Source organism: Brassica napus, chromosome A3 (assembly GCF_020379485.1).
Source record: "Brassica napus cultivar Da-Ae chromosome A3, Da-Ae, whole genome shotgun sequence".
Lineage (NCBI taxonomy): Eukaryota > Viridiplantae > Streptophyta > Magnoliopsida > Brassicales > Brassicaceae > Brassica > Brassica napus.
In genome coordinates, this window is record NC_063436.1 from 37515512 (window position 1) to 37530174 (window position 14663).

The following is a 14663-nucleotide window of genomic DNA, read 5'->3' on the forward strand; positions in this document are numbered from 1 at the left end:
TATGTTTTGTTATTTGTAAAATATTTAAAATTTCACAAATTATTTTCCTTAATCTGTGTGATAAAAATAAAACGACAATTAAAATGAAACAGATGGAATAATATGAATGAATTGAGTAAAATAGCAAAACAATAAATATATTGTTGGTCTCCAAACCAGTTCATGAGAATACATTACCAAATAAAACCAAAGACCAAAGTTTTTTTTGTTATAAAAGACCACCACCCAAAGTTTGCTTTAAATGGCCCATCAATCTGTAAATTAAAAAACAGTACCTCATCTCAAAACGCCTGATCCTTCTGTTTTCTTTTCTTACCTCTTATTCATAAAACTAGGGATTAACCCGGGCTACGCCCGGGATTTTTATTTTTTTTCTAATTTAAGTTGTTAAAATTATATATTTAAGCTATGATATATATTTATATAAATGTTAAAATGCATATCATAATTAAAATTTTTTTTTTAAATTTTAAAACGTTTAAAATGAACATATTTTTTAACCCATTTAAATATTTTTTTTTTTTTTGTAATTTTAATTTTTTTATTCAATATTGGCTATCTAGTTATCATATTAAAAAAAAAAGCAAAACTAACTTCTTTGAGCGTTGGAATAAATGTTTTAGAGATTTTATTAAACTGCAGAGTATTTTCGGATCGACCACAATGCTCAACATTCGATCGATCCGTAAAAAGATGATGGTCACTCCTTGGCCAGGTAAGTTACAATTTAGCAAAATAAAATCTTTTATTTTTATTTCAAATAAGTAAGTATATAACTATTCTTTTTAATATTTTTTAATTATATTTTTTGAATTAAATTATTGTATTTATAATTGTTATGTAAATATTTTTTGTGATGTTTGATTTGTTGTTGTTCGTCTACTTAACCTAGATGATATTGATGTTAACAATTTATTGTTTGGGATTTTTGCAAAATTGACCTACAACTTAAGTCAACACAAAACTAACTAACCTCCCTTTTTTTTTGAAAATGGTTGGTTTTGCCCTATTCACCCCACAAGTTCATATAATTTACGAAAAATGCCATCAATTTTTTTTTTTTTTTTTTTCGAAAATGACATTTTTACTCTCTCATCACCCTCATCATCTTCAAGTAATTACAAGATTGCCATTGTCATCATACCACAACCACCATGAACAACCAATTTGAAGCTCTTTAATGCTCCCAAAATCGATTTACCCTTCTTCTTTTTCCATTCTTGTGAACTAAACACAACATATCTCTCACTTTCTCTCCACAATGAGCTAAAAAAACCCAAGATTTTGATTCTAAATTTTTTATGGTTCATAGAGTCATAGAAGCTAACGATTATGGGTGGGTGACTTTCGTTTGTGATTCTGTGTGCTTGGAGAAGCCTTATGTATGCTAAGGAACTTATCTCAACAATTTAAGGTATGACATCGAGTTTTTTTCCAGATCTGTTCGTCAGACGACTTACTTGGGAAGTCGTCTGGCTGTAGACGACTTACCTTTCAGTCGTCTGGCTGTAGACGACTTACCTGGAAGTCGTCTGGTCAACGCAGAGGTTATTTTGCAATTGACTTTGAAATCTGTAACCTGAGACGACTGAAAGTTAAGTCGTCTACTATTGTTTGGTTTCAAAAAAAATTCCAAAGAACCTAGACGACTTACATTTCAGTCGTCATAGGTTAGTTTTGCATTTGACTGGATAATTTCAGAAGTTTGACTTCCCCAGACGACTTACATTTCAGTCGTCTGGCGAAAATTAAAATAATAATATTTTTTTTAAAGTAAACGACTTACAATTAAGTAGTCATAGGTTAGTTTTGCAATTGAAAAAAAAAACTTCAAGATTTAATTATACACAGACGACTTATAATTCAGTCGTCCACCAGACGACTTAATTGTAAGTCGTCCAGGACTTTTTTTCCGAGATTCTGGTCAAACCTCGTAAATCCTGGACGACTTACATTTCAGTCGTCTCGTGGACGACTGAATTATAAGTCGTCTGTATATAATTAAATCTTGAAGTTTTTTTTTTAATTGCAAAACTAACCTATGACGACTTAACTGTAAGTCGTCTACTTTTAAAAATATTATTATTTTTAATTTTCACTAGACGACTGAAATGTAAGTCGTCAAAAAGTCAAACTTCTGAAATAATCCAGTCAAATGCAAAACTAACCTCTGACGACTGAAATGTAAGTCGTCGCTTTTTTGGAGTTTTTTTTTTAACCAACAATAGTAGACGATTTAACTTTCAGTCGTCCGAAATAACAGATTTCAAAGTCAATTGCAAAAATAACCTCTGCGTTGACCAGACGACATATAGTTTAGTCGTCTAGACAACTTATTAGATTGAAGTCGTCCGCGTCTTCTCCACTAGTTTTTAAGTCTTCTACGTTAGTTTTTGAATAACTTGTATTTTTAAGAGTGATAAGTAACTTCAAGATATGTAAAACTCATATTTACAAAATATGTTCTCTCCCTTAGTTTTACTAAATTTGACTAAGTTTTTCAATGCAAACTTATAAAAAATATGATATGCTTTGACTAGTTACTATTGTTTGTTTCCATCTCTTACCAACATTCTTGTTTATTAAGATGAGAAAAAGGCCATTGGAGTTTATTATTGCATATGAGAGATCCAAAGATAAGAAAAAGGCTACTGAAGTCTATTATTTCATTGATTTGTAAATGTGTAAACACATTGTTAGCACATTTAATACATCTTGGAAAACATTATTACTGATTTTACAAAAAATTCACAACTAAAAGAGTATACATGCAATTCACAAAACAGACCACAAACAAAACTATTATAGATCATTCATCTACAAAGACAAGCTTGGATTCCACTTGAGTAGACAAGACCAGACAACTTTTAAGAAGTCCAGACGACTTCTAAGAAGTCCAGACGACTTCCAGGAAGTTCAGACGACTTTGCCAGAAGACTTTTAGGAAGTTCAGACGACTTCCAGACGACTTTACAGGAAGTCCAGACGACTTTTAGGAAGTCCAGACGACTTCCAGACGACTTCCACCTTCCAGACGACTAACAAGTCGTCCCAGAAGTCTTCCAGATCTCCAGATCTGAAAAACCTGCATATTAAATCCAGATCTGAAAAACCTGCATATTCAAAAACGTTCAAATGGCTTAAAAACAGAAAAAATGAATGGAAGATTAGATAAATCTACCTTTACAGAACACACAAAAATACATATCTAAAAATAATAGATCTACCTTTAAATTAGTGGAAGATGAGTACCATCTAATTAAAAACCTGCAAAAAAAAAATAGATTAGTAACAAAGACATGAGACAAAATGAAAAATTCATATAAAGTTTGGTGTTTTCAAGTCAAAGAGATTAGAGTGGGTTTGGAGAGTTTTAGTTTGGGAAAAAAGTAAGAACTTTATACAACAAGAAGTTACCAAATGAAGAAAAATCAGACATAAGAACTTACCAAAACGCTCAGAAAAATCCAGACGACTTCCTAGAAGTCCAAACGACTTCCTGGAAGTCCAGACGACTTCCTGGAAGTCCAGACGACTTCCTGGAAGTCCAGACGACTTCCTGGAAGTCCAGACGACTTTGTCAGAAGACTTCCAAGAAGTCCAGACGACTTCCAGACGACTTCCAGACGACTAACAGGTAAGTCGTCCCAGAAGTCTTCCAGATCTGAAAAACCTGCACATCAAATCCAGATCTGAAAAACCTGCATATCCAAAAACGTTCAAATGACTTAAAAATAGAGAAAATGAGTGGAAGATTAGATAAATCTACATTTATAGAACACACAAAAATACATATCTAAAATTAATAGATCTACCTCTAAATTAGTGGAAGATGAGTACCATTTGATTAAAAACCTGCAAAAGAGATAGATTAGTAAGAAATACATGAGACAAAACTGAAAAATCATATAAAGTTTGGTGTTTTCAAGTCAAAGAGATTAGAGAGAGGTTGGAGAGTTTTAGAATGATGAACATTACATTTTTGTTGCAGCCATTTGAGAGGGAGAGAGAATGTGTAAATTTTTCTTTTTATAGGGAGACAAAAAATCCAATTAGATTAAATATTTTTGACTCAGACGACTTCCTGGACGACTTACATTTCAGTCGTCTGGTGAAGAAATTAAAACAGACGACTTACATGTAAGTCGTCCAGAAGAGTTTAATATATTTTAGTTAGCGGGAAATTAAATATTTTTAGCGGGAAACTGAAATATACGTCGTCCGGGTAAATTATTCAACAGACGACTGAAATATAAGTCGTCCACACCCTAAACATAACCCCTAAACTTAATTATCTAATTAAACACTTCATAAAAACCAATCAAACTTGAAAAGTGTTTACTATACACAATACACAAAAATAAACTCCTAAACCAAAGTATTTTAGTTTTCCAAAATCTAACCCTAACAATACATACAATACTACAACATATGTTTGCCAAACTCCTAAACCAAAGTATTTCATGATTCACTACTTCACTCACTCTTCTATCTTCAAAACAAATCAATTTTATCATATCTTAATTTATATTAGTTAAAACTGTTTATAATTACTTTAATTTTACTTTTTACGCATCAAAATATTTTTTTACAAGATTTATAAATTATTTTTAAAATAAACTGGTACCAGACGACTTACACTTCAGTCGTCCAGACGACTTCCAACATCTCAGACGACTCAGACGATTTACTGGGGCTATATTCGTAAAAATGGTTTCTGTTTTTTTGTTTGGTCACAAGGGGCTGAGCTGTAATTTCACTAGGCTTTTAGGTTAGTTTTGCATTTGATTCAAGTTTGGGTATAGGTTTGGGATTAAAATCAAGTTGTGGGTTAGTTTTGGCAAAAACCCCTTATTGTTTTCTGGAAATAGAAAATAATGATATATCAAAACGTATCTAATACTTGTTAAATGATAGTATAATGTAAATTACACATCCATTATTTGAAATAACCATTTGTTGTTTTTATTTTTATTTTAAATTAGAAATTATTTTTATTTAAAAACATTATTCATATATAATATAATAGTTTAAGTTTGAAGATTAATCTATATATATAAATTATGTATATTTAAAAAAAAAAATTTAAGATATTATATATTGACTATCTGAATAAAAGCTGAATTTATTATCTTGAAAATCAGATATTTATAATTTTTGTCTTCATGTTTTTTTTTTTTTTTTTGTCTTCATGTTTGTCTTCATGTTATACTCACCAATCCATCATTGATATTTATAACTCAGTATGTTTTTTTAAAAAACTTAGTTTTAAGTAATAAACAATTTTAATAAATTAAATTCATCACCTATAATGTTATGTAAACTATATTTGAAAACTCTCTAAAATTATATTTTAAGCATAATATTATTATTATTTAATTTAAGTTATTTTAAACATAATATATGCTAAACCAACTTAAATTATATTTACAATAGGACCATCCTAAACCGGTTAGTAAACCAAAAACAATACTAAACCAACATGAACCAATACCTGATTCGGCGATGAAGGAAGTGTTTCGGGATAAACGCTTGAATGGTTTACTAACTGAAATGGTTTGGTCATGAGAGAGTTAGTATGAATATTAACAATAAAATTATGGATTAGATTAATTTAAATTTGTAAGAATACCTTTGAGTCTATGAAGCAAGCAAATTCCCATGAATAAGTTCGGGTTTTGGAAGTTGCGGGTTTCCCAACAATGAATCCACCTAACAAAAAGTTTGTTGTTAAAAAATCTCAGTCAAGGTCATTAAAGGTTTCTAAAGGTTCTACGGCAAGAGTTGATGGTGAAACCATTTTTTTGCTCGAGTGCTTTGAAATTTTCCTTAATAGTGTGAGGTTGATGTGGATGGAATAATGAGTTTTATAGGGACTTTCTTAATGTAAAACTATACATTTTTTTTTTAATGTGGTATTTCCATTTTTATATAATTTACTACCATTTTAAGATAGAAGTACATTTTAAGATAGATGCTTAAATGTATTTAATTTTTTTTCCATTTTTTAAAATGTTTATTTCCATTTCTTATATTTTTATTTACGTAATATCTATATTTTATATTTTAAAATAGATATTTAAATATTAATGTACTTTTTTCATTTTTTAAATTGTGTATTTACTTATATTATATATTTTACATTTTAAGATAAATGTTTAATGCTTGATGAACTTTTTCCATTTTTAAAAAATTGTGTATTTACTTATTATTACATATATAATTCATATATTATATATTTACATTATTTACTTATTATTTATTTTCCTGTATATGTATTTCCATTTCTTGTACTTTTCATTTACTTAATATCTCTATTTTATATTTTAAGATAGATGTTTAAATCTTAATGTACGTTTTCCAATTTTTTAAATTGTATATTTCCATTTGTTATACTTTCTATTTACGTAATATCTATATTTTAAATTTTAATATATATTTTTAAATCTTAATGTAATTTTCCATGTGGAAGTACCGTAGCCTATTGGTTAAGGTTTAAAGGCTTCTACACCGAGGTCTGGGTTTCGAATCCCAGACTATGCAATTTATTGCAGATTACAGGAAATCCAAGTTTCAAGTCCCGGAGAGAGCGGTTTATTAAACAATTATACAGACTAAAGAGGAATGGCTTGCAAGAGATCTTCAACATGGTGCAAGTAAATCTAGTCAAGCGTGGATTTTCATAGGACGGCTCAGTGATGCAGTTAGGCGTAGGTCTTCATAAGGCAGGTAGTATTGTCGGTTGTCGAATCGTCTATGTAATCTTTCCTATATCATAATTGTAAGATCATAATAAATCAGCGTTAAAAAAAATGTAATTTCCCATTTTTTAAATTTGGTATTTACTTATATTATATATTTACTTTATATTTATTTTTCTTTATATTGTGTATTTCTATTTCTTATACTTTCTATTTACTAATAATTTTATATTTTAAGATTGATTTACATTTTAAGATAGATGTTTAAATACTAATGTACTTTTTCCATTTTTTTAAATTGTGTATTTACTTTTTTTATACTTTCTATTTACTTAATATCTATATTTTACATTTTAAGATAGATGTTTAATATTTAATGTACTCTTTCCAGTTTTTAAAAATTGTGCATTTACTTATTATTGTACATATAATTAGTATATTTATATATTTATAATATTTACTTATTATTTAGTTTTCTATATATTGAGTATTTCTCTTTCTTATACTTTATATTTAGTTAATGTCTATATTTTATATTTTAAGATAGATGTTTAAATCTTTACGTATTTTTCCATTTTTAATGTAAAACGACAATGTTTAATAGAAAATCTTGGACAAATAGTCAAATAGTTATATTTATGTTTTTTTTTTTTCTTTTTTTTTAAAAAAGGTAATGTTACATTATGAGATAACCCGTTTTTTTTAGTGAACAATGGTAATCTTACATATGTTTAATGTAGTTTTTTCCATTTTTTTGTGTTGTATGTTTACATATTATTGTTATTTTTAAATGTAAAATGACAATTTTACATATGTTTAATGTAGTATTTCCATTTTTTATGTTGTATGTTTACATATTATTTATTATTTTCGAAATTATATATAATTGTTTTTTTTTAAAAATAGTAATGTTACATTATGGAGATAAGCCGTGTTTTTTTTATTGAAAAATGGTAATCTTACATATGTTTAATGTAGTTTTTCTATTTTTTATGTTGTATGTTTATATATTATTTTCTTAAAATAAAAATGTAAAATGGTAATCTTACATATGTTTAATGTAGTATTTCCATTTTTATGTTGTATGTTTTACATATATTTATTATTTTCGAAATTATATATAATGTTTTTTGTTTTTTTTATAAAACGGTAATGTTACATTATGGAGATAAGCCGTCTTTTTTTTTTAAGTGAAAATAGTAATCTTACATATGTTTAATGTAGTTTTTCTATTTTTTATGCTGTATGTTTACATATTTTTTATAATTTTTCAAAATAAGTAATGTTAAAATGTAAAACTATATTTTATGCCATGTGTCATCTTTTGAGATTATATTATATATTTACTTCTTATTTATTTTTCTTTATATTGTGTATTTCTATTTCTTATACTTTCTATTTACTAATAATTTTATATTTTAAAATTTATTTACATTTTAAGATAGATGTTTAAATACTAATGTGCTTTTTCCATTTTTTTAAATTGTGTATTTCCTTTTCTTATACTTTCTATTTGCATAATATCTATATTTTACATTTTAAGATAGATGTTTAAATCTTAATATACTTTTTCCATTGTTTTTAGTTGTGTATTTCTTTTTCTTATATTTTCTATTTAGTTAATATCTATATTTTACATTTTAAGATAGATGTTTAATATTTACTATACTCTTTCCATTTTTTAAAAATTGTGCATTTACTTATTACTGTATATATAATTCGTATATTTATATATTTATAATATTTACTTATTATTTATTTTTTTATATATTGATTATTTCTCTTTCTTATACTTTATATTTAGTTAATCTCTATATTTTATATTTTAAGATAGATGTTTAAATCTTTACGTATTTTTCCATTTTTAATGTAAAACGGCAATGTTTAATAGAAAAACTTGGACAAATAGTCAAATAGTTATATTTATGTTTTTTTTCTTTTTTTTTTTATAAAATAGTAATGTTACATTATGAAGATAAACCGTTTTTTTAGTGAACAATGGTAATCTTATATATGTTTAATGTAGTTTTTCCATTTTTTTATGTTGTATGTTTACATATTATTGTTATTTTTAAATGTAAAATGGTAATTTTACATATGTTTAATGTAGTATTTCCATGTTTTATGTTGTATGTTTACATATTATTTATTATTTTCGAAATTATATATCATTTGTTTTTTTACAAAATAGTAATGTTACATTATGGAGATAAGCCGTGTTTTTTTAGTGAAAAATGGTAATCTTACATATATTTAATGTAGTTTTTCCATTTTTTATGTTGTATGTTTACATATTATTTTCTTAAAATAAAAATATATAATGGTAATCTTACATATGTTTAATGTAGTATTTTCATTTTTATGTTGTATGATTTACATATATTTATTATTTTCGAAATTATATATAATGTGTTTTGTTTTTTTTATAAAACGGTAATGTTACATTATGGAGATAAGCCGTCTTTTTTTTAAGTGAAAATAGTAATTATACATATGTTTAATTCTATTTTTTTATGCTGTATGTTTACATATTTTTTATAATTTTCGAAAATAAGTAATATTAAAATGTAAAACTCTATTTTATGCCACGTGTCATTTTTCGGGATTATATTTTATATTTACTTATTATTTATTTTTCTTTATATTGTGTATTCATATTTCTTATACTTTCTATTTACTAATAATTTTATATTTTAAGATTGATTTACATTTTAAAATAGATGTTTAAATACTAATGTACTTTTTCCATTTTTTTAAATTGTGTATTTCCTTTTTTTATACTTTCTATTTGCATAATATCTATATTTTACATTTTAAGATAGATGTTTAAATCTTAATATGTTTTTTCCATTGTTTTTAAGTTGTGTATTTCTTTTTCTTATACTTTCTATTTACTTAATATCTATATTTTACATTTTAAGATAGATGTTTAATATTTAATGTACTCTTTCCATTTTTTTAAAATTGTGCATTTACTTATTATTGTATATATAATTCGTATATTTATATATTTATAATATTTACTTATTATTTATTTTTTTTATATTGAGTATTTCTCTTTCTTATACTTTATATTTAGTTAATGTCTATATTTTATATTTTAAGATAGATGTTTAAATCTTTACGTATTTTTCCATTTTTAATGTAAAACGGAAATGTTTAATAGACGAACTTGGACAAATAGTCAAATAGTTATATTTATGTTTTTTTTTTTTTTTTTTATAAAATGGTAATGTTACATTATGAAGATAAACCGTTTTTTTAGTGAACAATGGTAATCTTACATATGTTTAATGTAATTTTTCCATTTTTTTATGTTGTATGTTTACATATTATTTTTATTTTTAAATGTAAAATGGTAATCTTACATATGTTTAATGTAGTATTTCCATTTTTATGTTGTATGTTTTACATATATTTATTATTTTCGAAATTATATATAATTTTTTTTGTTTTTTTTATAAAACGGGAATGTTACATTATGGAGATAAGCCGTCTTTTTTTAAGTGAAAATAACTATTTTTCACTTAAATATAGATTACTATATTTATGACACGTGTCAGATTTTGGGAGAAATTTAAGTGAAAAATAGTAATCTATATTTTTGTCTTAATGTGCAGAAGGATGATATCACATAAATATCACATAGCAATATACTTAATGGAAAGAGCTGCCACGTATTAAATTAAATCGACCAATTAGAAAGCAGTATGGTGCCAGGTCACACAGTTTTGTCGAAACCCTACATGTCTCATCGTCTTCACCTTCTTCCTCCGCATCAGTTTCTCACTTCTCCGATTCTCATCTATTACTTCGGTCTTCCACTCCTCTGGCTCATAAACATCATTCTTTTTTGCAACATTCAAGAGCCATGAAAAGGTTGTGCTTACCCCCTCTTCCCCTGTTCTCACCTTGAATAAACCCATATCTCGCTTCTACTCCCTTTGCAATATTCACCAAAAAATCACGTAAGCACATCAAGCAATGGAAACCAAAGCGGCTTAATCCATCAGCAAGGCTCCAATGGCTGTGTTCTTCAACGTTATCATTTCTACTTCTCCAATTAAACACATTAACTGTTAGTCTTCCACTATCTTAAAATAATAAATAATCAGAGGTTATATTTTATGCACTACAAGAAAACACAAGTTTTACGAGGGCAGTTTTCCTCGTTACTTCTTCGTCGTAAAAGCAGTGTTACGACGAATTAGCGAGGAAACCCGTTTCGTCGTTATACGTTTGTCGTAACGCATATATCCTCGCTAATTCGTCGTAAGTTAGCGAGGAAATAATTTCGTCGTAAAAGCGAAGGAGGATATTTCGTCGTAAAGACCACGTAAAGATTCCACGTAAGGACGTCGCTAAGTTTCCTCGTAAATACCACGAAAAGCTTTCCTCGTAAAACCCACGTAAATAAATACTCGTAAAATTAACGTAAATACCTTGACAGCTTTCCACGTAAAGAAAACGTAAAAACCTTGATAGATTTCCACGTTATTTCCATGTAAATGTTTCCTCGTAAAAACCACGTTAAGCTTCCACGTAAAGAAGCCGCAAAATTAGCTACGAATTTACTTCGTTTCATTATTTTATAGAAATATAAAAAATTATAATTATAAATATAATTTAAATTATTTAAATTATTAATAAAATTAAAATTCTAAAAAAATCAAAACCAAAATATTTTTATATATAAATAAGTTTTGAATTCATAATACAAGAACCGAAATTAAAAAGAACTAAGGGTGGTCGTTAATTAATCGCCTCGTAGAATTCATCACTCCTCGCCTGAACATCCGCCTCGGCATGTGAGTCGTCGGTCGGTGACTGGCCTGGGATAGGATTTTGTTGTCGCATGGTCCTCAACAAAGTCGCCCATTCCGGATTTGTGGCCGCTACAACGTCCAAGAAGCCCTCGAGTCCACCCATACGAGATCGCAGCTGAGTAGACTCTATACGCAGCTGAGTAGACTCTCTACGCAGCTCTTCGGACTCCCTACGCAGCTGAGAGACTTCCTCATCCCGTCGCTGAACATAAGACGATGTCGCTCTCGGAACATCGTTGACGGAACCAATCCCCAACGTCCGTCCCTTTTTTTTAGGGACAACCTTAAAAACAAAAAATAAATTTTGTTAGTAAAAATTTAAAGTTAAATTAAATGAATATTTAAAAAAATTAAAATTTTAGAAAATTTACCTCCTCGTAAAGCTTATCCACTTCAGGTGTGGATAAGGTGACGGGTAATCCATCGGTGGACTGTTGGGTCAGCTGGGTCTGGCGTTCTTCAACCCGAGCAGCCAAATCGTTGTAGATTTGCTCGGACTTGCCATCTATAAATCGGCCCGCCTTGTTCTTGTGGGTCCTCTCGTAAAGTTGCATAAGAGACGAGAATTCTCCCGTCTCTTTGGCCTAAAAAAACATTTAAGAAAGTTGTTAATTAGAATATATATAAAAATATACTAAAAATTTAATATAATTAAATTTTTAATTACCATTTCCAAACGGACACCGGCGTGGGGTTTTTGGCCCGTAGTGTGAAGCATCGGCCCGTTCCCGTGCTCATCGACTGTGTTACGGGAGTTAGAGCAAGACTGGGCGATTCTAATGGAATCAGGAAGACGCCAATATCGGATGAGGCCATCCCAGACATCCGTGGTGAGCTCAGCGGGTTTGCCACGCTCATACCCCTTCACGATCCAGTCACCCTTCCAGTTGGAGACCGTGTCCAACAAGCGAACTTTCGCCTTCGCTTCAAACTTCTTTCTCTCACCCTCAGTGATCCCCAAGGCCCAATTATATTTTGCTGTTGGAAAAATAATTTATAATTAGTTTTTCAGAAAAAAATATATATATAAATAATAAAAAAATTTAAAGATATATATTTAATTAATAGAACTTACAGCGTAAATTTTGAACCACGTCTTTCTGACGTAGTGGGGCGTCGTTTTCCAGTTCGGATGTGCCATGGAGAAGTAACCTTTTATCATATCGGTTACGTCCGATGCAAGACATCCGTCAATCCCCCACCTGAAAAATACAAATTTAAAATATAAATTATTTTTTAAGTTATAAAAGAATTTAAAAAGAATAAAAAAATAATGAAACATACCATAAAGTTCCGTCCGGTCGGTCGGGGTCGATGACTGGTAAACCTTCTCTGCCTGGCAGACGGAGAATGTCCTCTACGGTGTACTGCGAGTAAGGAGCACTCGGAGGCACCATCAAATCGGGATGAATCTCGCCCGCGGGCATCGGAGGTGCCGGCATCGTAGGAGGCACAGGAGGAGGAGGCATCTGGGGAGGCACGTGAAGAACCGATGGTGCACTAGAAGAAGGAGATCCAATGACTCTCTGAGTGTACTGATTCTCGGGGACAGTCTCCTGACCCGAAGAACCGGGAGCTGAAGAAGACGACGGGTCTAAACGACTACCTGGCTCACCGAACATCTCTCTGTAATGGGCAGTAAGTCTACCTTTTCGAACCTGAGAAAAAAATTTAATTTTTTAAATTTTCGTGAACATATACTTCCCAACATTATCCACCTAATCAACACTAAATAACATAAGATCCGTAAACCTATCTAAATTCCCTATACTAACCACCTAATCTATCCTAAACTAATCAAACTAGAGAGGAATTAGCGAGACTTACCATTGCTACGAATTAGGGAAGAAGTGGAGAGGAAGTAGAGAGGAAAGACGGAGCGAGCTCGCTCGGGATATATATAAGATTACTTGTCCTCGTAATTTCCTCGTAAACTTACGAGGAATTACAGAGGCCCGCGTTTTCAGTTACGACGAAATAGCGACGAAATACAAAGGCCCGCGTTTTCGTTAACGACGTTTTTACGACGAAAAGGGTTACGTGGAATTAACGAGTTAACCAGTTACGAGGAATTAGCGAGCCTTTATTTTCTATAAATACCCACAACTTTCCTTCTCAAACCACACACACAAACTCACAAAACACACCCTATCTCAAATCACACTCCTCACCAAAATACTTTTCAAATTAGAAATATTTGAAAAAAAAAGAAGAAAAGAAGATATTAGAATTTATGTGGGTGAGACTTAAGTCTCGCCACATATAATTCCAGTATCTTTCTTTTTTTATTTTTTTCTAGTTTTTATACTATGAGGAAGTAGCAAGTCCCGCTTTTCACCAATTTAGAAAATTTGGAAAAAAAAAGAAGAGAAGAAGATATTTGGAACTCATGTGGTCGAGACTTACGTAAGTCTCGCCAAATGTGATTCAAGCATCTTTCTTCTCTTCTTTTTTTTAGTATTTTTAATATTTTCGTCGTAATATCGTCGTTAGTTTACGACTCTTTTACGACGATTTTGGCTTACGTGGAATTAGCGTGCCCCGCTTTTTTAATTTCGTCGTAAAGTCCTCGTGGCCTTACGAGGTGTTTACGACGAAATCATCCTACGTGGAATTAAAGAGTGCCTCCTTCGTCATTTACTTTACGTGGTATTTACGTCAATTTACCTTACGAGGTCTTTACGACGATTCTGTCCTACGTGGAATAAACGAGTGCCTCCTTCGTCATTTACTTTACGTGGTATTTACGTCAATTTACCTTACGAGGTCTTTACGACGATTCTGTCCTACGTGGAATAAACGAGGATTACGTCGTACATTCGACGTAAGATTACGAGGAATTAACGAGCAGTACGTTTAAATCCCTAAAATCCGAAACCCCAAACCCCAAAACCCATATTCCTTATCTTCTACTTCATATATTCCAAACCCCATCTTTATTTTCATTCCAAACCACAATTCCCACATTTACTTATTTATAAAACAAACTCCCACAATTTCTTATTCATAAAACAAACTCCCACATTACCTTATTCATAAAACAAACTCTCACATTACCTTATTCATAAAACAAACTACACAAAATCAAATACATCAATCGGATACATCGACATTCTCGTCATCACTAGAAATATCA